The sequence below is a fragment of the Bison bison genome, unplaced genomic scaffold (genome assembly GCF_000754665.1).
Source record: "Bison bison bison isolate TAMUID 2011002044 unplaced genomic scaffold, Bison_UMD1.0 scf7180017864134, whole genome shotgun sequence".
Taxonomy (NCBI): Eukaryota; Metazoa; Chordata; class Mammalia; order Artiodactyla; family Bovidae; genus Bison; species Bison bison.
Window position 1 is genome coordinate 8,762,599 of NW_011494706.1, and position 17,053 is coordinate 8,779,651.

Sequence of the window (17,053 nt, forward strand, 5' to 3'; positions counted from 1 at the left end):
AATTGATACTTTTGAACTGTGGTATTGGAGAAGCTCTTGAGAGTCCCTTGAACTTCAAGGAGATCAAACCAGTCCATCCTAAAGGAAATCAGTCCTGAATACTCATTGGAAGGACTGATACTGAAGCTGAAATTCCAATACTTTGGCCACCTGATGTGAAGAACTGACTCACTGGAAAAGACTCTGATGCTGGGCAAGTTTGAAGGCGGGAGGAGAAGGGGATGGCAGAGGATGAGATGGCTGGATGGCATCACCAACTCGATGGACATGAGCTTGAGATCAAAACTCCGGGAGTTGGCGATGGACAGTGAGGCCTGGTGTGCTACAGTCCATGGGGTTGCAAAGAGTTGGACACAACTGAGCGAATAAACTGAATTGACTGAAACTTTCCAAACTTTACAATTCAGTTGATAAGACTGGAGTTGGATCATCCGCTGATTCTTGAAAATCACTCTGCCAGTCTCCCCAGTGGGGAACTACACTCAATATCTCTTTCACTCATTTAAAATAAAACAGGGCATTGAAACAAAGATAGGGGTTGCTGGGCTAGAAAAGACAGGAGAAAAGAACATCTTAGCTTGAAAGGCTGACAGCTTCTGGTGACAGTGACAAGGTAATAAGACAGGCAGTCCTTCTTAGCAGGAAAATAGATGTAGCCTGTCCTCTGAAACAAGTTATTTCCAGCCTCTCATCCATCAATTCCAAAGTGTAAATGATAGACAGCTTAACTCTCACTCTTCATTCTTCCTGTATCTTTCCAGATGTCTCTAGTGGGTATAAGTTTTGGCTGCTCTGAACTGAATGTCCCAGCAGGCAAACCTGTGTGTCGCTTCAGAAAGGATGGACAAGGAATCACCATAATACTAGGAAACAATTTTAAAAGGGGAAAAAATTCACTATTCATAAGCATCTGGGCACACATTTCATTTTTATTCTGAATGAAAACTGTATAATACTCTCTTGGCTATAATAATTATGTTTCAGTAAAACCAATGGTTTATGCTAGATAAGTTAACGTAAGCCCAGAATCCAGTGGTGCTATGTGGAAGAAATCTGCAAGATGACCAGAAAATACAAGTATTTGTTTCTTAGGTGCAATTTGTAGGGTTTCTATAAAACCTTTCTAAGACTCCTGAGGCACAAATTAGCCATTCATTTCTTTTTTTTTTTTTTTCCAATCCTTGTCTGAATCTTGAGATACTCTGTGCTAAGTGGAGACCATTAAAGTACTGTACTCTAAGGAAAATAATAGATGGGTGGGAGGGAATAAGCAAACAGGGTTCTCCGCTTACAACCTATGCTACTAAAAAAGCAAGCTTGCTGTGAATTTCAGCACACAGGAACAGCAAGTTCATAATGATTAATGAACTTTTTTAGGGAGGCTTCCCAGGTGGCACTAGTGGTAAAGAATCTGCCTGCCAATTCAGGAGACACTAAGAGAGGCAGATTTGATCCCTGGGTCAGAGTAGGACATGGCACCCCACTCCAGTATTCTTGCCTGGAATAATCCCATGGACAGAGGAGCCTAGGGGCTATAGTCTATAGTCCATGGGGCTGCAAAGAGCATGACACAACTGAGCAGACGCACACGTACGTGCAAGCGTGTGCGCACACACACACACACACACACAGGGGCAGAAGCACAGTAGGGGAAAAACAGAGAGTCAGAACTCTGGAGAACAAGCTACAGTCTCCAGTTTACACTATTAGCTATGGAATCCGGGGTAAGTCAGTTCACCTGTGGGACTTGATTCATTTGCTTACTTCTTAAATGAATGGGGGACCAGATCTCAACATGTTTTCATCCAAACTTTCTGCCAAACTTTCTCACTTGACTGCCAGCATGTCTGCCACAGCCAAGGGAATTCTGATCAGTGTCTTTTCTGTTATTCATATCATGAAAACAGGCATCCTATACATGGTTTTCCAAACAACACCTGCTTTCCCCTCCCCATCACAATTTTAACATGCAACCAATCGAGGTTTGAAAACCATTACAGTAAAAGATGTTCAATATGCTTTCTGACACTGATGTTTTGAGACTCTGGAAATCTACAGTTCATCCTACAAAACCGAGGCACATCTTTGGAAAAGAGATGGTATCCACACGAACCTCTGCCTAATTGCTCCGACTGGGGCAAATCGAACACAAAGGCAAAAGTCTAGCTACAAAAGTCAAAGAAGGACAGGCTCTGTGGGCTCATAAGCCCATCTCTAACACTCGGGCCACGCTCCTCTCGGCCAGCATGCCTTTCTCCTCTATGGAGAAAAGAAAGAACACACCCAGCCTTTGACTATAAAACCAGGGAGCAACAGACAGACAGAATCTCTGATGGGAGAGTGGCGGCAGGTACCTCTCTCCCTCCCTCTGTGTTATCTGAATGACTCCTGACACCATGTTTTGATATACAAAGCCTATCATTCTGTCGTCTAGAATTGTATTTCATTTGTAAATATTACTAAAAATATTTCTGCATTAGTATGTGCTCACTCGATTGTGTCTGACTCTTTGCAGTGCAATAGACTGTAGCTCACCAGGCTCCTCTTCACATGGAATTTCCCAGGCAAGAATATTGGAGCGGGTTGCCATTTCTACTCCAGGGGATCCTCCTGACTCAAAGATCAAACTCACATCTCCTGCATCTCCTAAATTGGCAAGTGGATTTTTTTTTGCCACTAGTATCACCTGGGAAGCCCTTGTATTAGTACAGCACATCTAAAAGAAACTCTCCACGGCACATAGACATCCTCTCACATGAACCTCATAGTTGATCACAGTGCCCGGAAATACTCATTGCTCTGAAGTCCATAAGACTGATGGAAAATGGCCCCATCATTTCATTAAACTCAAGAACTGAGTCTTGGGCTTCCCTCAGGGCTCAGATGGTAAAGAACCAAGTCTTAATGTGGGGAAGATAGGAAAGCCCCTGGTGTTCAAGTAACCCCTGAAATGTGTGCTAATGTTTATGGTTTTATATTTTCCTGATGAAGGAAGACTCAATGCTTACATCAGATTTCAAGAGTCTATAACTGAAAAGAGATGAACCTCCTACTTGCTATTCGTAGCTGGAGAAACATTATACAAACACACTCACACACAGTGGAGGAGGGAAAGAGGCGGGAGGAGAAGATAAGGAAAGTGAGCAGTGACAGTGGGTTGGTTCTCTCTGATAACTCATATTTCTTTCTCTACTAGATCACTGCCATCAAGCACACCCTTTAGTTCAGTTCAATCTCTTTGCAACCCCATGGACTGCAGCACACCAGGCTTCCCCATCCATCACCAACTCCCAGAGCTTACGCAAACTCAGGTCCATTGAGTCGGTGATGCCATCCAGCCATCTCATCCTCTGTCGTCCCCTTCTCCTTCCACCTTCAATCTTTCCCAGCATCAGGGTCTTTTCCAGTGAGTCAGTTCTTCACATCAGGTGGCCAAAGTATTGGAATTTCAGCTTCAACATCAGTGCTCTCAATGAATATTCAGGACTGATTTCCTTGAGGATTCACTGATTTGATCTCTTTGCAGTCCAAGGGACTCTCAAGAGTCTTCTCCAACTACAGTTACAAAAGCATCAATTCTTTGGTGCTCAGATTTCTTTGTGGTCCAACTCTCACATCCATACATGACTACTGGAAAAACCATAGCCTTGACTAGACAGACCTTTGTTGGCAAAGTAATGTCTCTGCTTTTAATATGCTGTCTAGGTTGGTCATAACTTTTCTTCTAAGGAACAAGTATCTTTCAATTTCATGTGCAGTCACCATCTGCACTGATTAAGTCTCACTGTTTCCATTGTTTCCACATTTATTTGCCATGAAATGATGGGACCAGACGCCATGATCTTAGTTTTCTGAATGTTCAGTTTTAAGCCAACTTTTTCACTCTCCTCTTTTACCTTCATCAAGAGGTTCTTTAGTTCTTCTTCGGTTTCTGCCATAAGGAGGGTGTTATCTGCATATTTGAAATTACTGATATTTCTCCTGGCAATCTTGATTCCAGCTTGTGCTTCATCCAGCCCAGCATTTCACATGACATACACTGCACATAAGTTAAATAAGCAGGGTGACAATATATAGCCTTGATGTACTCCTTTCCCTATTTGGATCCAGTCTTATTCCATGTCCAGTTCTAACTGTTGCTTCTTGACCTGCATACAGATTTCTCAGGAGGCAGGTCAGGTGGTCTGGTATTCCCATCTCCTTAAGAATTTTCCACAGTTCATTGTGATCCACACAGACAAAGGCCTTGGCATAGTCAATAAAGCAGAAGTAGATGATAACTTTCTGGAACTCTCTTGCTTTTTCGATGATCCAATGGATGTTAGCAATTTGATCTCTGGTTCCTCTACCTTATCTAAATCCAGCTTGAACATCTGGAAGTTCATGGTTCACATACTGTTAAAGCCTAGCTTTGAGAATTTTAAGTATTACTTTGCTAATGTGTGAGATGAGTACAATTGTGCAGTAGTTTGAGCATTCTTTGGCATTACCTTTCTTTGGGATTGGAATGAAAATGGACCTTTTCCAGTCCTGTGGCCACTGCTGAGTTTTCCAAATTTGCTGGCATACTGAGTGCAGCACTTTCACAGCATCATCTTTTAGGATTTGGAATAGCTCAACTGGAATTCCATCACCTCCACTAGCTTTGTTCATAGTGATGCTGCTTCCTAAGGCCCACTTGACTTCACATTCCAGGATGTCTGGCTCTAAGTGAGTGATCACACCATCGTGGTGATCTGGGTCATGAAGATCTTTTTTGTACAGTTCTTCTGTGTATTCTTGCCATCTCTTCTTAATATCTTCTGCTTCTGTTAGCTCCATACCATTTCTGTACTTGATTGTGCCCTTATTTGCATGAAATGTTCCCTTGGTATCTCTAATTTTCTTGAAGAGATCCCTAGTCTTTCCCATTCTATTGTTTTCCTCTATTTCTTTGCATTGATCCCTGAAGAAGGCTTACTTACCTCTCCTTATAAATCTTTGGAACTCTGCATTCAGATGGGTGTATATTTCCTCTTCTCCTTTGCCTTTAGCTTCTCTTTTTTCCTTAGCTATTTGTAAAGCTTCCTCAGACAATCATTTTGCCTTTTTGCATTTCTTTTTCTTGGGGGATGGTCTTGATCACTGCTCCTGTACAATGTCATGAACCTCTGTCCATAGTTCTTCAGGCACTCTGTCTATCAGACCTAATCCCTTGAATCTATTTGTCACTTTCACTATATAATTGTAAGGGATTTGATTTAGGTCATATCTGAATGGTCTAGTGGTTTTCCCTACTTTCTTCAATTTAAGTCTGAATTTTGCAATAAGGAGTTCATGATCTGAGCCACAGTCAGCTCCTGGTCTTGTTTCTGCTGCCTGTATAGAGCATCTCCATCTTCAGCTGCGAATAATATAATCAATCTGATTTCAGTGTCAACCATCTGGTGATGTCCATCTGTAAAGTCTTCTCTCGTGTTGTTGGAAGAGGGTGTTTGTTATGACCAGTGTGTTCTCTTGGCAAAACTATGTTACCATTCAATATCATAGTAATTGAAATCTATGTCCCAACCAGTAATGCTAAAGAAGGCGAACAGTTCTATGAAGGCTTATAAGACCTTCTAGAACTAACACCCAAAAAAGATGCCCTTTTCATTATAGAGGACTGGAATGCAAAACTAGGAAGTCAAGAGATACCTGGAATAATAGGCAAATTGGGTCTTGGAGCACAAAATGAAGCAGGGTAAAGGCTAACAGAGTTTTGCCTATAGAACGCACTAGTCATACCAAACACACCCTAGTGTCATCTTAAAAGAAAGTACTTCCTTGACCTCAAGTTCTTCAGCCCACAACTGCCACCCTTGACAACCATTTCTAGTTCCTGCTCAGAGATGTCAATCCTTGCTCATTCCTCTGATCATCTCCTGTTTGACCCACAATCCAGTCTGGCATCCATCTTTTCATTACTTTTAGTCAATTTCTGTCTTGTGAAAAAAAAAAAAAAACTAACAAATTTGAATACACCCTCTTTCAATGTTTTTATTCTCCTGTTTACCTTTTTCCCTCTCTTCGGTCACCTTTGCTTTTGCGTTCTTTCCTGACTGACTTCTAAACGCTGAACTCTGTCCTGACTCTTCGTCTCTGCCTACATTCACTCAGTAGGTGATTTATCAATTTCTGTGGCTTTAAAACCATCTAATTCACTAATAAATCTCTAGTTTTTCCCTGAGGCCCCAGTGTCTCCTTGAGCACCAGTCTTATCCATCCAGCTGCCAAAAAACATATGTCAAGTTGGATGACTCATGAATGCTTGATTTCCTCCAGGTCTGTCTCCAAACCCGTTATTCTTACAACATATCACATTTCAGTGAATGCTAAACCTTGATTTCTAGTTCACTCTGATCCAGCAGTAGTAACATCAACAAAATATATCCAGACTCCATTTACTTTTCTCCTTCTCCAGACTATTACCCTAATTTTTTTTTGTTTGTTTGTTTATTACCCTAATTTAAACTACCAACATCTTTCTTCCTGGTCTACTATAAATATAAAGAAGTCTCTTAAAACTTAAATCAGGTTATATCATTCCCCTGTAAACAAACAAATCCTTAAATTCCTTGCCAACTACCCCAATGGCTTCCCACTGTACTCATAATAAAATCATAGCTTTTTACATACAAGGTCCTACTTTACCTGACCGCTCCCGTCTCTATGCTTTATTTTCAAACAAGTCAATCTACATCCAGATATAGTACTATTATTTTAACAAACTAAACCTATGTGATGATAATCAAGGTTTTTCTCAGAGAATCCCTACTGGCATCATTGATTAATATGCTTTTCAAAGTCTTTTCTAGGAAGATATACTAATTATATATGCAATGTGAAAGATACAAAGTAGTGACACAGCCTCTAATTGACTCCATCTTATTTTCAGATCATTTACTTATAAAAGCTTTTACAGTAAAGCTTTAGAAAGCCACTGAGCTTTTTGACCATAAGACAAACACCAATAGCTAATGATTGATTTCATCACCAGTAAGGAAGGGGTCTCTTAGTCACAGTGTAAACAGTTCATAATAAAGCAAGTGGATAATATAGATGCCACACAGTTTTAAATTGCCTCTAAGATCATGGGAACTATTACACAATACGCAAAGTTCACATTCTAAGGTAATTGAAAAGAGATGCAACTTAAATTTATAAAACACGTGGGGGAGGGAATTTATTTTCACAACAAAAAAGTTAACCAAATGACTGGGTCTATTTTTAAGTCATTGCTGAAAAATCTTACCAGCTTAGGGAGAGGGGGTGGGTGGGGTGGTATTTAAACGTCTACTTAACCCTATATATGCTTGGAAGCCAAACTAATGATTGACATGCTAAAATAAACCATACTATACCAGTTAGGCCATCTGGTACATTTCTACCCAAACTCTATACTCCGGGAATAAATCAAGGACACTCAAACCTATGCTGTCATATCCAGACTCCCCTCCAAACACATCAATCAAATAAAAAGAAATCCAACTATGTCATTCGTGTTCACTTTCATTTTCTGACGAGATACAAGTATCTTGAAGGCAGAGACTCTGCCTTAAAATTCTTGTTCTGTCCCCAGAACAGTGGTTTCAGAACTTTACCACCAAGATCCCTGCTCGGGAGCCTCAAAGGCTCTGACTCAGCATAGCTGGGTGTGCCATGGGATGTGTGTGGAACCACTCTCCCCTTCTCCAAGGGATCCTCGTGCATGGAATACTGGCAAATCACAGCCTCAGAGCCCTGACACAGTGTCTTATCATGACAGTCTGACTAAGGGTTTCACAAATTTTAGACATCAGTCGGTTTCCATTATCAGTCAACTAAGCATTGGATGTAATCCCATCTTTATAGAACATGAATGAGATCTGAACTGGAAAAAGGCTGTAAAATGGTGAAGTGGTGGAGCCGAAGTCATAAACAGTCCTGGTGATCATAAGTCCCATGATCTCACTGCTCAGGAAGTACCAAGAGCTAAGCGCGGGGCTTCCCTGATGGTCCAGTGGTTAAGAGTCCGCCTTGAAATACAGGGAACACCGGTTCAATTCCTGGTTGGGGAAGATCTCTCATGCTGCAGACCAACTGAACCTGTGTGCCCACAACTACCGAAGCCCACACTCCAGAGCCCGTGCTCCGCAATAATGAGAAGCCCACACAGCTCAACCAGAGAGGAACCCCTGCTTGCCGCAACTAGAGAAAGCCTGCACGTGGCGACAAAGACCCAGGGCAGCCACAGGCAACAAAAATGAAACAATAAATAAAACTATTTTTTAAGAAAGAGCTGAGTGCTGACATGGTGGATGACAAGGTGAGGACAGGAGGTGTGGGAAGCAGAGGCCTACATGCATGAGAAGAGATTCTGCAGGTGCCACTGACAGCTCCAGAAAGTTCCCCAGGTGCTAACACACATGACCCTTCTCATCTCCGTGGACCATGCTAGGCATAGTTACCCACCACTCTGAGGACCTTCCTCTAAAAGAACCTCCTCAGAGCCTTCTACGTAAGCTTCTCTTCATGATCTCCATTCTGAAGGAAAGCATTTTTATCAGATGCGATCCCAGGCCCATGGCTGCTTAAGATAAAGCAGAGGAGAGTGCTCCATGAACTGTGTGACACTATTAAAACTTAAGAGCTTATTAAGAGCTTATTGTATCCTCAATGATACTTCAGTACTTAGCAACACATTTTTTTTTCCAGTGTGAGATGCTATTTTAGAAATTCAAACTTATTTAAGAGATTTCAGGTATATATTTTAAGCATGACTATCTTTTTGTAAAATACTAAGTATTTTACTATAAATTACTCTGTATGAAAAGTGGCTTAAAAAAACTATAAATGGCAGTGTCTAATGTACACTCCGTGTGGAAGACTGTAAGTTACTTTAGCAATTCTAAGTCCTCAAATAATTTCAAGTATTCTATTTTGTTCTCAGCTTTGTGCTTACACCACTAATTTTACGTTTGGTTTGAGATGCTATAAAGCAGTACAAAGAGGAAAATGAAATCAGCAAAGGGTCCACTGACACGTGTTTCAATTAGAGTCTCTTATATGTAACTTACAAAAGACTCCCTTCAGCTGCTTCATCACTGGGAAGGGGAGCAAGCAGCAAGGGAGGCAGAAAGGAAAGTGACTGTCAGTGAGTAGGGCATGGTCAAGGGCATCTAAGACCAGGAATGGAAATGCCTCACAGAGATCTGAACTCAAACCAGTCCATCATTCACTCGATAAATATTCATCAAGTGCTTGCTTGTATGTGTCAAGTCCTGCGGATGCAGCTATACTGAGACAGGCATAGCCCTTACTGTCATTAGGTTTTCACTCTTCTTTCTTTTTTTTTTGCATAGGTTCCATTACTCCGTGGCATGTGGGATCTTCTCAAATCAGGGATCGAACCCATGTCTCCTGTATTGGCAGGTGGATTCTTCCCCACTGAGCCACCAGGGAAGCCCTACTGGACTTTTATCCTAATGAGAAAACCATTCATTCATGCAGTATATTATGTTAAAGTGATACTGAATAATTACTGGCACCAGGAACTATTTAGGTGCTGAGGGTATAGTAATGAACTTGAAATAAATGAATAAACAGACAAGAAAAACAATGCCAACTGCTGGTGAGGACTATGAATAAAAATTAATCCATGAGAAACCGCAGAGAGGTGGTGACGAGGGTACAACGTAGGGGAGGTGAGGGGGGACAGAGAGGGAGTTTAAATCAGAAAGCGGTGATCAGATGGTCAGACGCACTCCCTGAACACGTCTCTAAGGAGGTAATTCTTCATGTGAGGGACATCAAAATTACTATTAATTTTACAGAGAAGAGTGTTCAGTAAATGCTAATATTATAGAACACAAGGTCGCAGGAAGAGGCACACTCAAGTTCAAAGGTGCTGAGGTGAAACCTCAAGTAAAGGAATAACAAACATGGAGCCCAGTCTGGCTAAGGACACTGCCTGGACGTGAGGTCACAGAGAAGCCAGGATCTGGGACGTACGGGAAAAGTATCTGGATGTCAGTCTATTAGTAATACGATGAAAGACTGAAGGTGACCTAGAAGGGTGGGATGAGGGACGCTGGGAAGGAGGCTCAGGAGGGAGGGGACAGATATATATTTACGGCTGATTCATAGTGTTGTGTGACAGAAACCAACACAACATTGTAAAGCAATTATCCTCCCATCAAAAATAAAAATAAGGAAATAAAGCCACGGCAGCGTTGACAGTAGTAGGTCACTCATCTAATTTATGGTTTAAGATCAAGCCAGCTGCTGTGTGGAAGACAGACTATGGGCAGGAGTGGGGTTACTGTGGAAGGAAAATGAACAAACAAGAAAAATACATTAGGAGGCGATCTAACAACAGAGCCCAAGTGACATATAACAACGGCCAAGGAGGCGCCGAAAAGCTGGTGATTCCTGTGGAACCAACAGAATTTATCAATGGACTAGACGCAGGAGGTGAGAGAAAGAAGCAAGTTCATCCCAATAACCACATCTCAAAACTGTCCTTCACAATAAATCTTTTGTGAAAAGCCTTTAGTTGGATTTGAAAATCACCCTGGCACTTTTAGAACAATACATTTCCATATAATATAAATGTTACGCAAGACTTCAAATATCTGAACTCTAGAACGCTACTACTTCACCTTCCTTACTAAGTATGATTCACGATCACCATTTTCTCAGTGACTCATTCAATGAGCAGACAAGTGTCCCAAACACGGCTGGAAACTCAGCACAGCTGTCACGAGCCAGATTCTAGTGTCGTGGCTTGAGACAGACAGAGGTGTGAGAGATACAGGGAATTCAGTGGTAGCACTAGATTAAAATAGCTTTAAGGGTTCTGACCTAACCAGACAAGAAAAGTATGAAAAGAATATACAATTCCACAAGGAGGAAGAGAGATTAGCTGAGAGAACTCAAGTGCCTCTGATTAGGAGGACTGCAGGGTCAAATAAGATCAAAGAATTACTTAAGAATAGAGACCCGGATCCTCCTGCTGTTATCCTGATTATGCAGATGGTGCAGTGTATCCTTCAGTGCCTGGGGAAGAAGAGCTGTGACACCCACGCCCTCCACCAGGTCTCAGGCCTCTGGCTGGTAAGTGACCGACCTCGCTTTACACAAGGAGCCTGACTCTTCCTGCGATGGCAACCCTAAATCACTCTGGGTGACAAGAACTCCAAGAATCTTTAGATTTCAATAGAGACGTAATGATCAAATCTAACCCTAGGTATTAAAATCTCCGATGTTAAGTTTAGGAATCATAGTGTAGTCATTACTTGCTTCCCTGGTGATTCAGATGGTAAAGAATCTGCCTGCAATGCAGGAGACCCGGGTCAGTCTCTGGGTCAGGAAGATCCCCTGCAGAAGGGAATGGCTACCCACTCCAGCGTGGACAGGTTCAATATTTAGTTGATAACATGTTTATTATGTTTAAGACACTTTGACATGTTAACAGACTATACTTGTAATCTCCATTTATTTGAATCTGTGACTTTAAATTGAAAGGTGGAATCTATATATCTTTTATATATGGACTCTAAAAGGATGAAACTGATGAATCTGTTCGCAGAGCAGCATTGCAGACGCAGACATAGAGAACAGACTTATGGCCGAGAGTGGGGGAGAAGAGGGAGAGGCAGAGATGAATGGAGGGAGTAGCATGAATGCTCTGTATGTAACATATGTGTGTAACATATGTGTGTAACACATGTAAATAGATAGCCAATGGAAATTTGCTGTATGACTCAGGGAACTCAAACTGTAATAACCCAGAGGGGTGGGAATGGTGGGAGGTGGGAGGGAGATTCAAGGGGGAGCGGACATATTAACCTATGGTTAATTCATGTTGATATATAACAGAAATCAAGCCAATATCGTAAACCAACCATCAATCAAATAAAAATAAATAAATATTTTAAAAATAAATAAATTGAAAGGTGTAAAAGGGTTTTACTAGATGCTCCAAGCACTGGAATTCTTAAGATGGACTTAAAAACTTGTGTTAGGTTTATAAGAAAAGTTCAAGTACTTGGAGAAGTTCCAGTTGTTAGATCAAGGTCCTTGAACACTTAAGAAGAACCAAGTACATTAAATTTATAAATGCAGTTTTAAAGTGTTTATGGGAATTTAATTAGCTAGGCCTGTAACTGGGACTGATTAAGGCTGTTTATTAGTACTCCCCTTGATTGTTTTGAACTGTAACCAAGCAGGAAAACATCCTTCCAACTTCTCCCCTAAGTCTACTTATCCACTGGCAGGAGACAGACTGGCGTTTGCAGCGCTGGACTCATACTTTAAAGTGAGCAATCTTCCCCCATCCCAGCCTCCCACTCCCATAAACAATGGTGTGTTTATCTTGACTCTCATCTACATATCCAGTGTCTACTTGCTCTCTAGGTACTGGGTTGGCCAAAATGTTCTTCGGGGTATTTCCATAACATTTTAAAGAAAGAAACTAAGTACCCAAAGGAGTTGAAAACTTACATCTGCACAAAATCCTGCACAGAACACTTAGAGCAACTTTACTCAGTTACCAAAAGCTGGAAGCAGCTGAGATGTCCTAGGGCTTCCCAGGTGGCGCTAGTGGTAAAGAACCCACCTGCCAATGCAGGAGACATGACACATGGGTTGGATCCCTGGGTTGGAAAGATCGCCTGCAGGAGACAATGGCAACCCACTCCAGTACTCTTGCCTGGAGAATCCCATGACAGAGGAGCCTGATAGGCTACAGTCCATAGAGTCGCAAAGAGTCGGACACGACTGAAGCAACTTAACACACATACACACACACAAGACATCCTTCAGTAGGTGAATGAATAACTGTGTTATAGCCACACAATGGAATATCATTTAGTGATAAAAAGAAATGAGCTATGAAGCCCTGAAAAAGCAGGAAAGAAACTTAAATGCAGATTAATAAAGGAAAGAAGCCAATCTGAAAAGGTTATATACAATATGGTTCCAACTATATGATTGTGGAAAGGCAAAACTAGAGGGATGGTGAAAGATCAGCTGCTGTCAAGGGTTAGATGAGAGTAAGGTAGTGAGGGGATAAACAGATGGAGCCCAGGGGATTTTTAAGGCAGCAAAGCCTTTCAATAATCCTGTGTCTGATTGTTTGCAACCCCATGGACTGTAGCCCACCAGGCTTCTCTGTCCATGGGATTCTCCAAGCAAGAATACTGGACTGGGTTGCCATGCCCACCTCCAGGGGATCTTCCTGACACAGGGATAGAACCCCAGTCTCCGGGGTTACCATGCCGTCCTCCAGGCGATCTTCCTGACACAGGGATAGAACCCCAGTCTCCTGCATTGCGGGTGGACTCTTTATCATCTGAGCCACTAGAGAAGCCCTTAGTAATCATGAATACATTGTCATGCATTTGTCAAAACCATAAACCTGTACAACGCAGAGTGAAGTCTAACGTAAGCTGTGGACTTCAGTTAATCATGACTTCATTCATTAACTGCAGCAAAATTTGGGCCTGGGGAGAAGGGTGTACAGGAAATCTCTGCATTTTATGCTCAACTTTTCTGTAGGCCTAACACTATTCTAAAAAAAAAAAAAGTATATTAATTTTTTTTAAAAGCACACATAAGCAACTTTCTAGAGAAAAAGAGAATTTAAAAATCGTAAGAATTTTAAAAATTAAGCCTCCCTTTCTTTCTTCTCTTTGCCCTCCACAGAGATGGTCAGTAGTGTCAGGGATTCTGAGCTCATGGAAAAAGAAAATGAAGAAATCAAGGCTTCACTTAAGAATTCATCAAATGAGTGGACAATGGTCTACAAAGCTTAATGGCTGCTAAATCATAGGATTGAGAAGCTTCCCTGCAAGTTACTAGAGCTTGAACTCAGACATTTAGATCTAGTTCACTCCAACAGCTGGAATTAATTGCCACTCTTGCTCAATTTCTCTGGAAGGAATTCCTCTAAAATAGCTATAATTGCAAAAGCAGTTTCTTAAAATTTCTATCCAGATGACTAATCAGGTCTTTAATCTAAAAAAAGTGAAACTGCTAGGAGTTTTGACTAACAGAAGTATACCTACCACACTCTGTGTGGTCGTTCTGATGTGAATTTACCTTTAAAGAGTCCTTTTCAAAATACGAGTAATTAAATGTTTAAACAATGATGAATAAATGTATGATACAGAAATCTAGTCAAATAGAATTAGTCTTATTAGCAAAACAATTCATGAAAAAAAATCACACATTTGCCAAGTCCTTAATATTAAAGTTCGTACTATGTGAAAAATTCCATAAGGACTGTATTTGCTATAAATTGCATACAGAGTTATTAAAGGGCTTCCTCAGTGTCTCAGGGGTGAAGAATTCGCCTGCAATGCAGGAGACCTAGGAGACAATGGTTTAATCCCTGGGTTAGGAAGATCCCCTGGAGGAGGGTATGACAACCCACTCCAATATTCTTGCCTGGAGAATTCCATGGACAGAGGAGCCTGGAGGGTTACAGTTCATAGGGTTGTAGAGATGGACATGGCACATACAAAGCTATTTTTTTAAAAAAATTCATCCCCCAATTTTTTGATCCAAAAATAATCACTTTCAACTTACCAGCTTTTATACACGTCTCCATTACTTATACCACAGCAAGAAAGAAAAGCAACGACAACCAATACAAAAATGTTTTCTAGCTCTGAAGAATTCCCTCTAAGAGTATTTGAATTTCATTTTTAGAAAGAATTATATGGCTTTATTGGTTTCCATAAGGCATTTTACTTAAAAGAGATGATTTGCAAATGACTAAAATGTTGCTATTATCTTTCATTTATACAAAAATTTTCCTGGAAGGCCCTAGGGATCCTTTACAAATCTCAAATGCTAAATTGGAGGCATCCTCCGTTAAATTGGCAAGTTCCGGCCCAAATGTGATGCTCACTTACGTATAAACACAGGCTCATATGGCCACACTTCAGCCTGTGAGTCAGAGTACAAAGTATAGAAAGAAGTATATTCTCTTCCTCCTGGCTACACTGTGAAACTCAAGTTCCTTAATAGCTAAGTACTACAAGTTATGTACATAATCCCATTCTTTATGAATAGGTCTCAAGTGATTGAGATGTTAATTTGGCCATGAATTGTGAACTGACGCCAAAATTCAGGAGCATAGACTGTACAACTAAACGTAACCTTTCACAATTTCCTGAGGAGAATTTAATTGCTTGTTTGAGCCAAGAAGGGAAAAAGCTGAAAATCTACCAAAAGAACTTAATCAACAAATATTTGAAATATTGCCAGCAAAGGGAAGTTCAATCATTGTGGCCATCTGATGCAAAGCTATTACTATTTTCTTTACTATTTTAAATCATTATTATTATGATTGTTATTAAAGCATCATCAACATATAATTATTATTAGCATCACCATGTGTATTACTTTACACTTTAACAAAAATAACTTCCTTTGTAGCACCTGACAATTCATAAACCCCAGATTTGGTTACAGTAGTCCCATAGAACAAAAAGGCAAAGGACATTATTTCTCAATCCTCTTTGAAAATGAAAGTCATGTCCACTCTTTGTGACCCCATGGACTGTAGCCCACTATGCACCTCTGTCCATGGAATCCTCCAGACAAGAATACTGCAGTGGGTTGCTACTCCTTTCTCCAGGGGATCTACCCAACACAGGGACTGAACCCAGTCTCATGCATTGCAGGCAGATTCGTTACCATCTGAGCCACCAAGGAAGCCCATTATCCCTCCTTAAAGATATTAAAAGAAATAGATACCCTGTTTTGTTAAGTAACTTATCCAAGACTACAGAAAAGCTTTTGAGTGGCAAGGGCTTGAAACCAGTTCTCTCTCCACATCCTTTCCATGGAAACATGCTAACCGTTTATTAGCTACTGCTTCATGGGGATTTCCCTGGTGGTCCAGGGGTTGAGAATATACCTGCCAATGCAGGGGACACTGTTTTGATCTCTGGCCTGGGAAGACCCCCCCATGCTACGGAGCAACTAACCCCACACACCACAACTACTGAGCCCACACTCTGGAGCCCACAAAGCACAGCTACCAAGCCCACGGCTGTAACTACTAAGCCTGTGTGCCGACTACTGAAGCCCGAGCACCGCAGCTAGAGAAAACCTGCTCACAGCAACGAAGACGCTGCACCGCTAGAAACAAGGAAATAAATGCTGTAGAAGAGCAGAGATAGAACTATTGACCCCTAATCAACTCTCAAGAAAAAGAAATGCAAAGATGGGCACCATAAAGGACAGAAATGGTGTGGACCTAACACAAGCAGAAGATATTAAGAAGAGGGGGCAAGAATACACAGAAGAACTGTACAAAAAAGATCTTCACGACCCAGATAATCACGATGGTGTGATCACTGACCTAGAGCCAGACATTCTGGAATGCAAAGTTAAGTGGGCTTCAGGAAGCATCACTATGAACAAAGCTAGTAGAGTGATGGAATTCCAGTTGAGCTATTTCAAATCCTAAAAGCTGATGCTGTGAAAGTGCTGCACTCAGTAAGCCAGCAAATTTGGAAAACTCAGCAGTGGCCACAGGACTGGAAAAGGTCCGTTTTCATTCCAATCCCAAAGAAAGGCAATGCCAAAGAATGCTCAAACTACCGCACAATTGTACTCATCTCACACGCTAGTAAAGTAATACTCAAAATTCTCCAACCAGGTTTCAATAGTACATAAACCGTGAACTTCCAGATGTTCAAGGTGGATTTAGAAAAGGTAGAGGAACCAGAGATCAAATTACCAACATCCACTGGATCATCAAAAAAGCAACAGTGTTCGAGAAAGTAATCATCTACTTCTGCTTTATTGACTACGCCAACGCCTTTGTCTCTGTGGATCACAACAAACGCTGGAAAATTCTGAAAGAGATGGGAATACCAGACCACCTGACCTGCCTCTTAAGAAATCTGTATGCAGGTCAAGAAGCAACAGTTAGAACTGGACATGGAACAGACTGGTTCCAAATAGGGAAAAGAGTACATCAAGGCTGTATATTGTCTCCCTGTTTATTTAACTTATATGCAGAGTATATCAT

The 17,053-nt window shown here is 41.2% G+C and overlaps 1 protein-coding gene across 4 annotated transcripts in view; it reads right to left on the reverse strand.

Annotated features, from left to right (window-relative positions):
* CDK14 (cyclin-dependent kinase 14) overlaps window positions 1-17,053 on the reverse strand; it is a 668,333-nt gene that overhangs the window by 420,659 nt on the left and 230,621 nt on the right. The window lies entirely within an intron of this gene.